Genomic DNA, 15103 nt, shown 5'->3' with positions numbered 1-15103 from the left:
GTTGGGGCTCGGGGGCAGTATTGAGACATTTTGAAAAAAATATGTGCCCATTTTTAACTGCCTCCTACACCAACTCAGAAGCTAGGATATGCATATTATTAACACATTCGGATAGAAAACACTCTGAATTTTCTAAAACAGTTTGAATGGTGTCTGTAAGTATAACAAAACTCATATTGCAGGCAAAAACCTGTGAAAAATAGATTTAAAAAAATGTGAATTTTGTGACTGTACTATTTAGTGTCATTGTTTTATAGATACCATAGTGAGAAAGGATTCATTTCGCAACACCTACGGCTTCCACTAGATGTCAACGATCTTTATAAAGTTGTTTGAAGCGTCTATGATAAACAGAGAGCAAATTAGAATGCAGGGAAGTTGACATGTCATCACTTCATTTCTTTGCGCCTGCGCATAAATCTGAGAAGCGTGAGTTTGTCATCATTGTTTATCTAGACATAGGATAGGTTGTGTGAAAATATTACTGATGTTTAACGTTAAAAATGGACCAAAAGATTAATGCTAAACAACATTTGACATGTTTGAACTAACGTAAATAGATTATTTACTAGGTTTCTTTAGCTTTTCGGCGTGATTTTACACCCCCCCACCACGTTTTGTGGGAGCATAATGAACGCTAAGTACTTGGTGTTATTTGGACATAAATTATGAACTTTGTCAAAAGAAACCACATTTGTTCCGGACCTGGGAAATCCTGGCAGTGCCTTCTGATGGAGATAATCAAAGGTAAGGGGATATTTACAATGTTATTATCGATATTAGATTATGCTAACTGTATAGCATAGCTTATTGTTCTTAGCATAGCACCCCGTTTATTGCAAAATGTGATTTCCCAGTAAAGTTATTTTGAGATCTGGCCATTCGGTAGCAATTACGAGATGATAATATATTATTCTTTGAATGACAATATTATAATTTACCAATGTTTTCGAATAGTAATTTTGTTATGTTCACCGGAAGCATTTCAGAGAAGAAAGAAATCTGAATTTCACGCTACTGTAAAATGCTGTTTTTGGATATAAATATGAACTTGATGGAACAAAAAATGCATGTATTGTATAACATAATGTCCTAGGAGTGTCATCTGATGGAGATTGACAAAGGTTAGTGCATAATTGTAGCTGGTTTCTGCTTTTGGTGACGCCTGACCTTGAATTGAAAATGGATGTTTGTACTTTTGTGGCTATGTACTGTCCTAACATAATCTAACTTTATGCTTTTGCCGTAAAGCCTCTTTGAAAATCGAACAATGTGGTTAGATTAAGGAGATGTTTATCTTTTAAATTGTGTAAAATAGTTGATTGTTTGAGAAATTGAAATTATTAGATTTTTGATGTTTTGAATTTCCAGCCTTGTTAGCAATCCCGACTCGGGGTTCATTGCTAACCTGTAGCCCCAACGAAACCTGTTTTCGCTTTGTCGTCATGGGGTATTGTGTGTAAATTGCTGAGGATTATTTGTTATTTAATCAATTTTAGAATAAGTCTGTAACGTAACAAAATGTGGAAAAAGTCAATGGGTCTGAATACTATCCGAAGGCACTGTATATACAGTACCAGCCAAAGGTTTGGACAGACCTACTCATTTAAGGGTTTTTGTTTATTTTTACTATTTTCTACATTGTAGAATAATAGTTAAGACATCGAAACTATGAAATAACACATATGGAATCATGTAGTAACCAAAAAAGTGTTAAACAAATCAAAATATATTTTATAGTTTAGATTCTTCAAAGTAAACACCTTTTGCCTTGATGACAGCTTTGCACACTCTTGGTATTCTCTCAACCAGCTTCATCTGGATTGCTTTTCCAATGTTCTTGAAGGAGTTCCCACATATGCTGAGCACATGTTGGCTGCTTTTCCTTCACTCTGCGGTCCAACTCATCCCAAACCATCTCAATTGGGTTGAGGTCGGGTGATTGTGGAGGCCACGTCATCTGATGCAGCATTCCATCACTCTCCTTCTTGGTCAGATAGCCCTTACACAGCCTGGAGGTGTGTTCGGTCATTGTCCTGTTGAAAAACAAATCATAGTCCCACTAAGCACAAACCAGTTGGAATGGCCTATTGCTGCAGAATGCTGTGATAGACATTTTGGTGAAGTGTGCCTTGAATACTAAATAAATCACAGACAGTGTCACCAGCAAAGCAATTGTGTATCTTGTGAGGGTTTTAGGGGCCAAGCCGAATTTCTTCAGCCTCCTGAGGTTGAAGAGGTGCTGTTGCGCCTTCGTCACCACACTGTCTGTGTGGGTGGACCATTTCAGATGGTCAGTGATGTGTACGCCGAGGAACTTGAAGCTTTCCACCTTCTCCACTGTGGTCCCATCAATGTGGATAGGGGCATGCTCCCTCTGCAGTTTCCTGAAGTCAGCCTCTTCATTTTGTTGACATTGAGGGAGAGGTTATTTTCCTGGCCCCACTCCGCCGGGGCCCTCACCTCCTCCCTGTAGACTGTCTCGTCATTGTTGGTAATCAGGCCTACTACTGTTGTGTCGTCTGCAAACTTGATGATTGAGTTCTAGGCATGTTGTCCATGCAGTCATGGGTGAACAGGGAGCACAAGAGGGGGCTGAGCACGCACCGTTGTAGCGGAGGTTGCCTACCTTCACCACCTGGGGGCGGCCCGTCAGGAAGTCCAGGACAAAGTTGCACAGGGCGGGGTTCAGACCCAGGGCCCGACCATAATGATGAGCTTGGATGGTACTATGGTGTTGAAGGCTTAGCTGTAGTCAATGAACAGCATTCTTACATAGGTATTCCTCTTATCCAGATAGGATAGGGCAGTGTGCAGTGCGATGGTGTCAGCAGTTGATCTAATTTGGCGGTATGAAAATTGCATTGGGTCTAAGGTGCGGGTAAGGGGAGGTGATATAATCCTTAACTAGCCTCTCGAAGCACTTCATGATGACAGAAGTGAGTGCTATGATAGTCATTTAGTTCAGTTACCTTCGCCTTCTTGGGTACAGGAACAATTGTGGACATCTTGAAGCAAGTGAGGACAGCAGACTGGGATAGGGAGAGATTGAAAATGTCCGTAAACCAGTGAAGGGGAGGACCATCCTCCTCAGTGAATAAAAAAAAAAAAAGGTAAAACATTTTAAAAAGTTATCCATTTTAGAAACTATACTAAATATATTCACGTCACCAAATAATTCATTAAAACACTGTTTTGCAACCAAGGTCTAAAGTAGCCTCAACAGCACTCTGTAGGGTAGCACCATGATGTAGCCGGAGGACACCTAGCTTCCATCCTCCTCTGGGTACATTGACTTCAATACTAAACCTAGGAGGCTCATGGTTCTCACCCCCTTCCATAGACTTACACAGTAATTAATACAACTTCCAGAGGACGTCCTCCAACCTATCAGAGCTCTTGCAGCATGAACTGACATGTTGTCCACCCAATCAAAGGATCAGAGAATGAATCTAGTACTGAAAGCATAAGCTACAGCTAGCTAGCACTGCAGTGCATAAAATGTGATGAGTAGTTGACTCAGAGAGAGAAAGAAAATAGTTGAACAGTTTTCAACAAATTAATTTCTTCCTAAATGAAGGAGAAGCAAGAGAGAAAGAGAGAGATTTAGATTTTTTTTCACTTTTAGTTTCACTTACATAGCTAGCAAATGCAGCTAGCTAGTTTAGACTACTCAAACAACCTGCTCAAACAGAGGGATGTTATGTTAGCTGGCTGGCTATGACTATCCAACACAACACTGGAACTCTTCCAAGTTAAGGTAAGATTTTGGTTTTACAAATTTATTGCAACCAGGGCCCGCCGATGTAATTGCTCAACTGCTTACTGAGTAACTGTAAAATTACTGCATGATTGTAGTGGGTTTACTAACGCATTAGTTCTATTAGCTATGTTGACTATTATGTTACTTTAGCTAATATGGTGACAACAGCTTGGAAATGTTTTTTTTGCCTGGTCACATACATGTTTTGTGCATTGAAGTCCACAAACGATGGGAAAAGGTGAGAGGAGGATTCAATCCACCAATTCTGTTGAAAAACGTTTCTTAAACGGAAGCCACACACACACACACACACACACACACACACACACACACACACACGAAAGACCCTGCTCTTAATTAGTGACGATGGCAGAGAGAACTAAACGTTCAAAAGTGCGGTTACAATTCACCAGAGTCGATGCTGACAATGCTCATTGCCACAAGTGCAACAAGACTTTTGCTAGTAAGGGCGGAAACAGGAGCAATCTGTCCAAACATCTATCGAAAGTGCATCATGTACAGGCAGAGAAATGCAGTTTTCGACTGCCTAGCTCGTAGTTCATCTCTCGTTGTCCGATCTATGTTAGGTATGCTAGCAGCCTAGATCCCACACACAGAGTTAACTTAATTATGCGAACATGGGTTCATGATCAAAAGGAACCATTAGCCAGCTGATTGTTTAGCTGTGGGTGCGTTCATAAATTCAATCACCCATTTAAAGATTTTGCAACTTTTTTGTTAAAGTTGCAGCTACAATGAACTGACCCACTCCTCCCTCTAATAACGCTGGTCCAAGCCAAAGACAAGCCCAAAGCCCCTTCATGCTGGCAGCTAGTGGGAGGATGACTGAGGAGAGGGTGAATGAGTGCCACCTAGACGTGACCAAGTTCATAGTGAAAGGCCTACACCCCTTTGCAACAGTGGAGTCCAAGGGCTTTAGGTAACAGTCTGTCAGTATATATTGAGTTGTATTCAATTTTAGGATATAGTAGTATAAAAGGGTTGTATGTTAGTCCCATCACTCCACAATACAATACACAACAACACAATAATGATAATTCAACACATGAAAACTCTATTTGTTTTACTTTAGGGAGATGACCAAGTCACTCAACCCCAAATATACCCCTCCCTCCAGGAGTTACCTCAGTGACACATTCATTCCTACCTGGTGTGGTGTAGAAAAGGCCAATGTGATCACTGAGCTGAAGGACGTGCCAAAGCTGGCCATCACATCAGATGGGTGGACCAGCCTCTGTCAGGACCACTATCTCACTGCTACAGTGCACTTCACAAGCCAGGGCAGTGTAAAACAGAAGGTCCTCCACACCAGAAGGTCCTCCACACAATCTACAAAATGACTTCCATTGATAAATGGGCAGCCCGAATCAGAGCAGTGGTCATGTGGTTCAAGAGATCCTCGATGCCCAAAACAGTCTTGAAGGAAAAGCAGCAGCTCCTTGGTAAGAAGCCAGTTCAATCTATTAAAGTATTATTTTGAAATTCCCACATTTAACAATTTAATTCAATATTCAAGTGTGCGGTAATTAAATGTATGTTGTTTTTTGTTGTTGTTTCAGGCCTTCCGCAACACTCACTCATCCTTGATGCCAAGACCAGATGGAACTCTATCTAATGATAGAGAGATTCATGGAGCAGTATCCAGCGATCCAAGCAGCAACCTTGGACCCACGACTGCGAAAAGCAATGACCAAAGACAACCTGAACCGTCTGAAGGATGAGGACTTCCATAAGGCTGTGGAGTTTGTCCAGCTCATGAGAATCCTCTATACATCCACACTGTGTGTGTCATGTGACAAGAATGCCACCTGTGGACAGATCGTACCCATCCTCCAATAATTGGAAAAGCACTTCACTGTGAAGCATGACGATACGTTTGTGGCAACCATCAAAGAGAAGGTGTGGGAGAACCTCTCCGAGCGCTATCAGGATGAGGACATTCAGGCCTTCCTGCATGAGGCCACAGCAATGGACCCCAGATTTAAAGGGAGGCCGGTGAGTGACGCCACCTGGGACGGGCTGAGGAAGGCAACTGTTGAGGCCAATGTGACAGGAGCAACACCAGGGCTGTCAGAGGAGCCGGAGCAGACAGACACAGAGCACCAGCAACAGGAGGAGGAGTCTGACGGAGAAGGAGAGGAAATGGAGGAGACAGTCCCTCCATTGTACAAAACAAGGAGATCCTTGGAGGAGCTGTTCTCAGAGGAGGACAGGGAGTTGAGGTTGACGATCCAACAGGAGACCTCGTCCCTCACCTTCAGTGAGCATGTTGACCTAGAGGTCGAGCTCTACAAAGGCCTGCCTCCCATCCCCATGGCTGAAGATCCTGTGACGTGGTGGTGGGAGAAGAGCTACTCTGCCCCTCCTCACAAACATTGTAACAAGCTACCTCTGTGCTCAAGACTCCTCAACCCCTAGCGAAAGGGTATTTTCGACTGCAGCGAACACAATAAGCCAGGAGAGGTCCCGACTTCTGCCAGAGAAGGGAATATGTTGATCTTTCTCCAGAAGAACTGCTAAGAACTATTAGTCCTTTTGCAGCCTACCTGCATTCCCCTGCTCTATACCACTGTATATTATTTTGCAGGAAAATATTGTTTATTTAATTTGTTTTACATTTCCATCATCACAGCATTAGAGTCTATAAAAGTGATTTGTTCAAAACATTGCTGTTTCTTTTGCTGTAAATAATAGTTTATTTTATTTATTTTATATTTCAGAAAATAAAGCAATGTTAATTCTGTTCTTAATTTGTTTAATTTTTTCCCGTAAAAAATAAATAAAAAAAATAACTGTTAAGTATACCATTAAAGTACCAGATCATTAAGCAGTATCGGTAAGAGTAGTAATACCGTTAAAATCTTAACGATACCCACCCCTAGTCAAGAAGCAGTGTGGCTTGGTTGGGTCATGTTTCGGAGGACGCATGACTCTCGACCTTCGCCTCTCCCGAGTCCGTACGGGAGTTTCAGCGATGAGACAAGACTGTAACTACCAATTGGATACCACGAAATTGGGGAGAAAAGGGAGTAAAATAAAATGTTTAATATGTTTTTACAAATTTAGATTTTTTTTATTTATATATTTGTATTATAAAAAATTAACACCATTCTCCATGAACTTTAATTTGCAACTTGAGAAAGAGCTAGGTAAATGAGTAATCCGTTTGGATAAGAGAATTGTAAATACAAATGACACTTGTTTTAGATATATAGTGCTTTCAGAAAGTATTCATGCCCCTCGACATATTCAACATTTTTTACATTACAGTCTGAATTCAGAATAGATTCGATTTTTTTCTTACACATTTGCACACAGTTTTGCCTGCCTGTTTTGCATGTTATTTTGGCATTAATACGTGTCACATATTAGGTTGCAAACAATGTAAAAAAAGTTCCTCTGTCCAGTGTCTGTGTTCTTTGGCTCATCTTAATATTTTCTTTGCAACTCTGCCTAGAAGGCCAGCATCCCGGAGTTGCCTCTTCACTGTTGACGTGCAAACTGGTGTTTTGCGGGTACTATTTAATGAAGCTGCCAGTTGAGGACTTGTTCTCAAACTAGATACTCTAATGTACTTGTCCTCTTGCTCATTTGTGCACTGGGGCCTTCCACTCGTCTTTCTATTCTGGTTAGAGCCAGTTTGCGCTGTTCTGTGAAGGGATTAGTACACAGCCTTGTACGATATCTTCAGTTTCTTGGCAATTTCTGAGAACAAGAATAGACTGACGAGTTTCAGAAGAAAGTGCTTTGTTTCTGGCCATTTTGAGCCTGTAATCTAACCCACAAACCCAACGACCCATTGGAACACAGGAGTGATGGTTGCTGATAATGGGCCTCTGTATGCCTATGTAGATATTCCATTTTAAAAAATCTGTTGTTTCCAGCTACAATAGTCATTTACAACATTAACAATGTCTACGCTGTATTTCTGATCAATTTGATGTTATTTTAAATGGACAATTTTCTTTCAAAAACAAGGACATTTCTAAGTGACGCAAAACTTTTGAACAGTAGTGTATATTGAAGTGTCGTTGAAAGAGAACATTTTGGAGGTTATGGGGAAATTATCAGACCAAATGTGAGGACACAACAGTTCACCTGAAACAAGACTAAAGTTAGAAATGTATCAATATCACAGACCTGATTTGTCCTACCGGAAAATGTATCAACCCCCTACAAATGTCAATTTATTATAATCAAGTCAACCTTATAATAGGTCATGATTTATATTTTTCTAAAAGAAAGACGCATATACAGTATCTGTTCATCAACATCTTTATGTTTTCATTAATAAAATAATGATTATAAAAAATACTGATTCAAAATGCAGATGTTTATTTCAGCTACATTTTAGTTGTACTTCCCCCACAGGTAAAACCTTGCTGAGAGGATCAATGTATTTGTTCCATTGTCAGTTTCTCAAGCCAAAACGTCTTAATGGCCTTCACCAGATCATCTTTGCCTGTAGGCTTGGCAGAATTACAGATTCATGTTTTCAGTTGATGCCAAACAAGTTGAATCAGGTTTAAATCAGGAGACCTACATGTAGAGTTATACTGTAGGCGAGGTGAGACACTAGTGTTGAGTAATGTGCTTTCAAAAAGTGTTGTACTGTAGGTCTACTTACTCTGCTGGCGTCTTGACAGAGTTTATGCCCTCATTTGCAATGCAAACCTGGTCGGCAGTGTGTTTTGGGTCATTGTCATCATAAACATAGCAAAAAAAGAAACGTTCTCTCACTGTCAACTGCGTTTATTTTCAGCAAACTTAACATATTTGTATGAACATAAGACTCAACAACTGAGACATAAACTGAACAAGTTCCTGGGCCTCCTGGGTGGCGCAGTGGTCTAAGGCACTGCATCACAGTGCTAGCTGTGCCACCAGAGATTCTGGGTTCGAGCCCAGGCTCTGTTGCAGCCGACCGGGAGGCCCATGGGGTGGTGCACAATTGGCCCAGCGTCGTCTGGGTTAAGTTCCACAGACATGTGGAATAATGTGTCCCTGAACAAAGGGGGGTCAAAAGTAACAGTATCAGGTGTGGCCACGAGCTGCATTAAGTACTGCAGTGCATCTCCTCCTCATGGACTGCACCAGATTTGCCAGTTCTTGCTGTGAGATGTTACAAGGCACCTGCAAGTTCCCGGACATTTCTGGGAGGGAATGGCCCTAGCCCTCACCCTCTGATCCAGACATGCTCAAAGGGATTGAGATCTGGGCTCTTTGCTGGCCATGGCAGAACACTGGCACTCCTGTCTTGCAGGAAATCACGCACAGAACGAGCAGTATGGCTGGTGGCATTGTCATGGAGGGTCATGTCAGGATGAGCCTTCAGGAAGGGGACCACATGAGGGAGGAGGATGTCTTCCCTGTAATGCACAGCGTTGAGATTGCCTGCAATGATGCTGTGACACACCGCCCCAGACCATGACGGACCCTCCACCTCCAAACCAATCCCGCTCCAGAGTACAGGCCTTGGTGTAACGCTCATTCCTTCGACGATAAACGCGAATCTGACCATCACCCCCGGTGAGACTGGTCAGTGAAGAGCACTCTTTGCCAGTCCTGTCTGGTCCAGCGACGTGGGTTTGTGTCCATAGGCCATGTTGTTGCTGGTGATATCTGGTGAGGACCTGCCTTACAACAGGCCTACAAGCCCTCAGTCCAGCCTCTCTCAGCCTATTGCGGACAGTCTGAGCACTGATGGAGGGATTGTGCGTTCCTGGTGTAACTCGGGCAGTTGTTGTTGCCATCCTGTGCCTGTCCCACAGGTGTGATGTTCAGATGTACCGATCCTGTGCAGGTGTTGTTACACGTGGTCTGCCACTGCGAGGACGATCAGCTGTCCGTCCTGTCTCCCTGTAGTGCTGTCTTAGGCGTCTCACAGTACAGACATTGCAATTTATTGCCCTGGACACATCTATATTCCTCATGCCTCTCTGCAGCATGCCTAAGGCATGTTCACGCAGATGAGCAGGGACCCTGGGCATCTTTCTTTTGGTGTTTTTCAGAGTCAGTAAAAAGCCTCTTTAGTGTCCTAAGTTTTCATAACTTTGACCTTAATTGCCTACCATCTCTAAGCGGTTAGTGTCTTAAGAACCGTTCCACAGGTGCATGTTCATTAATTGTTTATGGTTCATTGAACAAGCATGGGAAACATCCCTTTACAATGAAGATCTGTGAAGTTATTTGGATTTTTACGAATTATCTTTGGAAGACAGGGTCCTGAAAAAGGGACGTTTCTTTTTTTGCAGAGTTTAGCTACAGTATGTGCTACAGCATAATCAAAGTGAGAAGTCTGCTGTATACTTCCGGCCTATTGTAACCTGGAGTTACAACTTTCCAGTACTCCTCGCATAATTCTGTTTATCTCAATGTTTTCATTGAGACCAAAGAGAACAGAGTGTGTCCACTCGTGGACATAGAAAGAAGCTGGCTTGCTGAAAACTATGGCGCTACCGGTACATGTTGAAGAGGGTGAGGGATGAGATGATGGAGTCACCATCCATGCCAGGCACACCTGTGAGCTCTGGAACTCCACCTCCGAAAGGCAGAGGCAACAATTGTGGCGGGTTTGTCAGGTCGTCGGTTTACCCTGACATTTCCATTCTTCTTCTGACACCAGAACTTGACGAACTGCTCACCATGAGTGATACCACGAGTGGACACAGAATACCAACTGGGATGGATGCCGAGGCAAATTTGGCTTACCAGTGAACCTCAGAGTATTCATCATGAATACTGTGTTTCCGAAGTTTCTGTCCATGAGTGATGCAACCCGAAAAATAATTTGAGACAGAGTTAATGAGTACTTGAGGTCACTGAGAAAGTCTGGACATTTATTTTATTTAACTTCATTTAACTAGGTAAGTCAGTTAAGAACATATTCTTATTTTAAAATAAAGGCCAAACCCAGATGACACTGGGCCAATTGTGCGCCGCCCTACGGGACTCCCGATCATGGCCGGTTGTGATACAGCCCGGGATTGAACCAGGTTCTGTAGTGTCACCACTAGGCACATAAATAAGGGAAAGCAGGCTAAGGAATTAAGCATACAGTACATAGGCTACAGTAAACATCTCATTGTCCTGTTGGTTTTTGCCACACTGCACAGTAGCCCGATAAACATATGCATTTTGAAAGTTAAAAAAAATTTAAAAATATGTAATTCAATAATATATTTCTACCACTATCGATGCTGTTTTTATTTTTGGAATACAGTTCTCGGCTGACAGTAGTGATGGACATTGGTCACAGATCACGCATTGATGAGCCATTAAATTGGACGAATCCTCATAGTAGCAAATCGGTGATCGAAACTCATTTGTATCTGGCCACCCAGACAAATGCAACAACCCCTACAAATATGTCAATTTATTATAATCCACATAATTTTCCGTACAAAAATCCTAACATTTCTGGCTGTAATTTCTGTGTGAAAATACATTTGACGTCCTGCTTATCCGTTTATAGAATAATTTGCATTATTTTATTTCTGGTAATTGAAGCGTACCTCACACCATTCAAGTGCAGGCAACAGGCTATCAAAGCGTCACCCAACGCTTTACAATGTGAGCTGGAGGCATTTTGAAATCATGTTTTCAAACACTTGTTTTTCACAAGTGCAAACAAGTGCAAACAACTGCAAACAACGTTTCCACACCGAGAATGAGAATGGTAAATGACTGTAATTAATACATTCATTCAATACATTGGAATACAAAAGAAGCCATCCAACCATGATGGGCTAGCAGGACAACAGACTCCTGTAAAGTAGATTTCTATTTTTAGGGACTTGAAATGTATTAATGGATGTTTAATGTATGTTTGCCTACTAATGATAATGACATTAAGGAGATCAAGGAGTAAGCTCTGCCTGCTTATTAAAGTATAATTTAGCAGCTTTGACATGCATCATCCAAACAGTGGCTGACGAGCAAATGCGATCTAATGCCAACGTCTCGGCGACATCTAGCCAATGTGCAAACGCTCTCCATACTACATCGGGCAGACGTCGGCGAGATGTATGTGTGCTGTAATGCACACACGCATGAATGATAGATTGATTATATATTGAAGTAGTCCTTTAGGCCAATATGTAAGTTGTAACGTTAAGACAGCTACAGTAAACAGGACTCTTCGTCCTACAGCCCTTCATGTCATTTCAATAAAAACCTTGAACCCACGTCCCTGAATTTACCAAATATTTGTATTTTACACTCTAGCAGTTTGCTTACATTAAGATAAATATCATAAAAAAATACAAAAACTTACTGAGTATTTCACCCTTAAAAACCCCTTAAGGTCTGATATGCGGTATGCATATGTAACAGTATAGCTTCCGTCCCTCTCCTCAACCTGGGCTTGAACCAGGGACCTTCTGCACACATCAACATCTGACACCCATGAAGCATCGTTACCCATTGCGCCACAAAAGCCACGGCCCTTGCAGAGCAAGGGGAACAACTACTTCAGGTCTCAGAGCGAGTGACGCCACCTGATTGAAACGCTATTAGCGCGCATCACTGCTAACTAATTAGCCATTTCACATCGGTTACACATATTAAGAGTAGAATAGCTGGGACTCAACGAGCAGCCTACCAATAGCCGCCAGTCTAATAAATACATTTAATATACACAATCACAAATAAATCCATTAATATTGTGTTTAGGAAGGTCATACAAAAACATGATACTAAGACAAAATAATAGAATAGCATGTTTTAAGATGTATTTCTCTGTACTATAGTAGCTGAGGTTATGGTTGCTTCATGTCAATAAAATGTATTGTTTTTGTCACACTGCTTTGCTTTATCTTGGCCATGTCGCAGTTGTAAATGAGAACTTGTTCTCAACTGGCCTACCTGGTTAAATAATGGTGAAATAAAAAATATGTTTTTTATTTTTATTAACTTATGCTCTTTCAGATATATATTTCAGGTATAGCAACTAAAACATCTGGCCTGCATGAACCTCTGTAGGATTATTTGGGAAAGGTAGCAAGCGCCAACAAGCTTCATAAAGTCCCCCTCAAAGACATCTTCTGGTGGTTTCAACGACCATTAACAGCATTAAGGCGGACAATGGCTGACAGTAAAATACTATGACGTCATGCACTGTAACACGCTGTACCATACCGCAGCAACTTTTAAATGAGGAACCACTGTACATTTCAAAAGTGCTGAACAAATAGTTATATTGACTAGGTCCGTCTTAGCACGCTCATTGTCTTAATCGAAATTAATGGATTGCCTCTTATCCTCTCCTCATTCCCTTATGCCATAGTTTGTACATCTCAATTGTCAGTAGAAACCACAATTGTTTAAGCAAGTTTTTTTTTAAAGACAGTAAATGAGACTGAATTAACGGTTTCGCTGCCAGACAAGGCTCCGCTGATAGCCAGGTGTAGCAGTGATAAGGATTCACTCCATGGTGCTGATAAGAAAGATCTGCTGTTGGGACAGCTTTATGTAGGCCCTAACAGTTTGTGGGCACTGTTTGTCACTGTTCTAGTGCAATTCAATTAAATCAAATGTTATTAGTCAAATACACATTTTTAGCATTTGTTATTGCTGGTGTAGTGAAATGCTTGTGTTCCTAGTTCCAGCAGTATCTTACAAATTAACAAATCAAAGTTGTCATCACATGCGCCGAATACAAACAGGTGTAGACCTTACAGTGAAATGCTTACTTACAGGCTCTAACCAATAGTGCAAAAAAGGTAATAGGTGAACAATAGGTAAGTAAAGAAATAAAACAGTAAAAAGACAGGCAACCCTAACCCTAACCCAGGCTAGACAGGGGGGGGCACACAATGCAAATAGTCCGGGTAGCCATTTGATTACCTGTTCAGGAGTCTTATGGCTTGGGGGTAAAAACTGCTGAGAAGCCTTTTTGTCCTAGACTTGGTACTCCGGTACCTCTTGCCATGCGGAGTAGAGAGAACAGTCTATGACTAGGGTGGCTGGGGTCTTTGACAATTTTTAGGGCCTTCCTCTGACACCGCCTGGTGTAGAGGTCCTGGATGGCAGGCAGCTTAACCCCAGTGATATACTGGGCCGTACGCACTACCCTCTGTAGTGCCTTGCGGTCAGAAGCCTTGCAATTGCTGTACCAGGCAGTGATGCAACCAGTCAGGATGCTCTCGATGTTGCAGCTGTAGAACCTTTTGAGGACCTCAGGACCCACGCAACAACACACAAGTCACAATGACCAGCATTCCATTATTAAAGTGGCCAATGATTCCGTGTCTATAGGGCAGCAGCCTCTAAAGGTGCAGGGTTGAGTAACCGGGTGGTTGCCGGCTATTGATGGCTATTTTACAGTCCGATGGCCCTGAGATAGGTACATCAATTAATGTATTGTTTAGTGTTGTGGCTCGGCTGGCATGCTTTGTTTGTTTGCCAGATGCTAAAATGCACACTGATACCTTGTAATTGCAGAAGACAAATGGGAAACCAGTCATATGTAAGTAAACTGAAGCATATGAACATAACATTCCCACAGTAAAGTTTATGAAACGCTGTGCCATTATGCTACATTTACATTCTAGGGCCTTTTAACTTTTAGGGATAGGCACTCTCGAATGTATTAATTATAGGCTACCCAACTTTTTCTGTTTCCTATTTTCAGTGGTGTAAAGTACTTAAGTAAACATACTTTAAAATACCAAAGTACTTTTTTTTTGGGGGGGGGGGGGGGGGGAATCTGTACTTTACCATTTGTATTTTTGACAATTTATTTTCTTTCGGAATATAGTGAAGTAAAGTACTTTTCACTCCATACATTTTCCCTGGCAACCAAAAAAAGTCATTACATTTTCAATGCTTTGCAGGACAGAAAGTGGTCCAATTCACACACTTATCAAGAGAACATCGCTGGTCATCCGTACCGCATATGATCTGGCGGACTCACTAAACAAATGCTTAATTTGTCAATTATGTGAATGTTGGGGTGTGACCCAGGCTGATCGTAAATGTAATATATTGTGCCATCTGGTTTGTTAAATAAGGATTTTTTATCATTCATACTTTTACTTTTGATACTTAAGTATATTTAAAACCAAATCATTTTAGACTTTTACTCTAGTAGTATCATACTGAGTGACTTTCACTTGAGTCTTTTTTCTATTAAAAAGGGATCTTTACTTTTACTCAAGTATGACTATTGGGTACTTCTTCCACCACTGCCTATTTCTATCACATTAAATATTAGCTACGCTAATATTAGCCATCAACCGCAAGTAGACCTAATAAACTTATGATCATGATAAGTATCCCTACATTTCTGTTATTACAGTGCCATCATTCTGTTATTAG

At 41.5% G+C, this 15103-nt stretch overlaps 1 long non-coding RNA gene across 1 annotated transcript; it reads left to right on the top strand.

Moving 5' to 3' along the window:
- The first annotated feature begins 394 nt into the window (after positions 1–394).
- Positions 395–8045, top strand: LOC123725230 (uncharacterized). Its single transcript, XR_006757748.2, has 3 exons — positions 395–4703; positions 4857–5226; positions 5344–8045. It is a non-coding gene; the product is annotated as an uncharacterized LOC123725230 (long non-coding RNA).
- The last annotated feature ends 7058 nt before the right edge of the window (positions 8046–15103 follow it).

Source organism: Salmo salar, chromosome 11, assembly GCF_965601325.2.
Source record: "Salmo salar chromosome 11, fSalSal1, whole genome shotgun sequence".
NCBI classification, from domain to species: domain Eukaryota; kingdom Metazoa; phylum Chordata; class Actinopteri; order Salmoniformes; family Salmonidae; genus Salmo; species Salmo salar.
The sequence above is the reverse complement of the archived record's forward strand: the minus strand, read 5'-3'. Positions and strand labels throughout refer to the sequence as shown.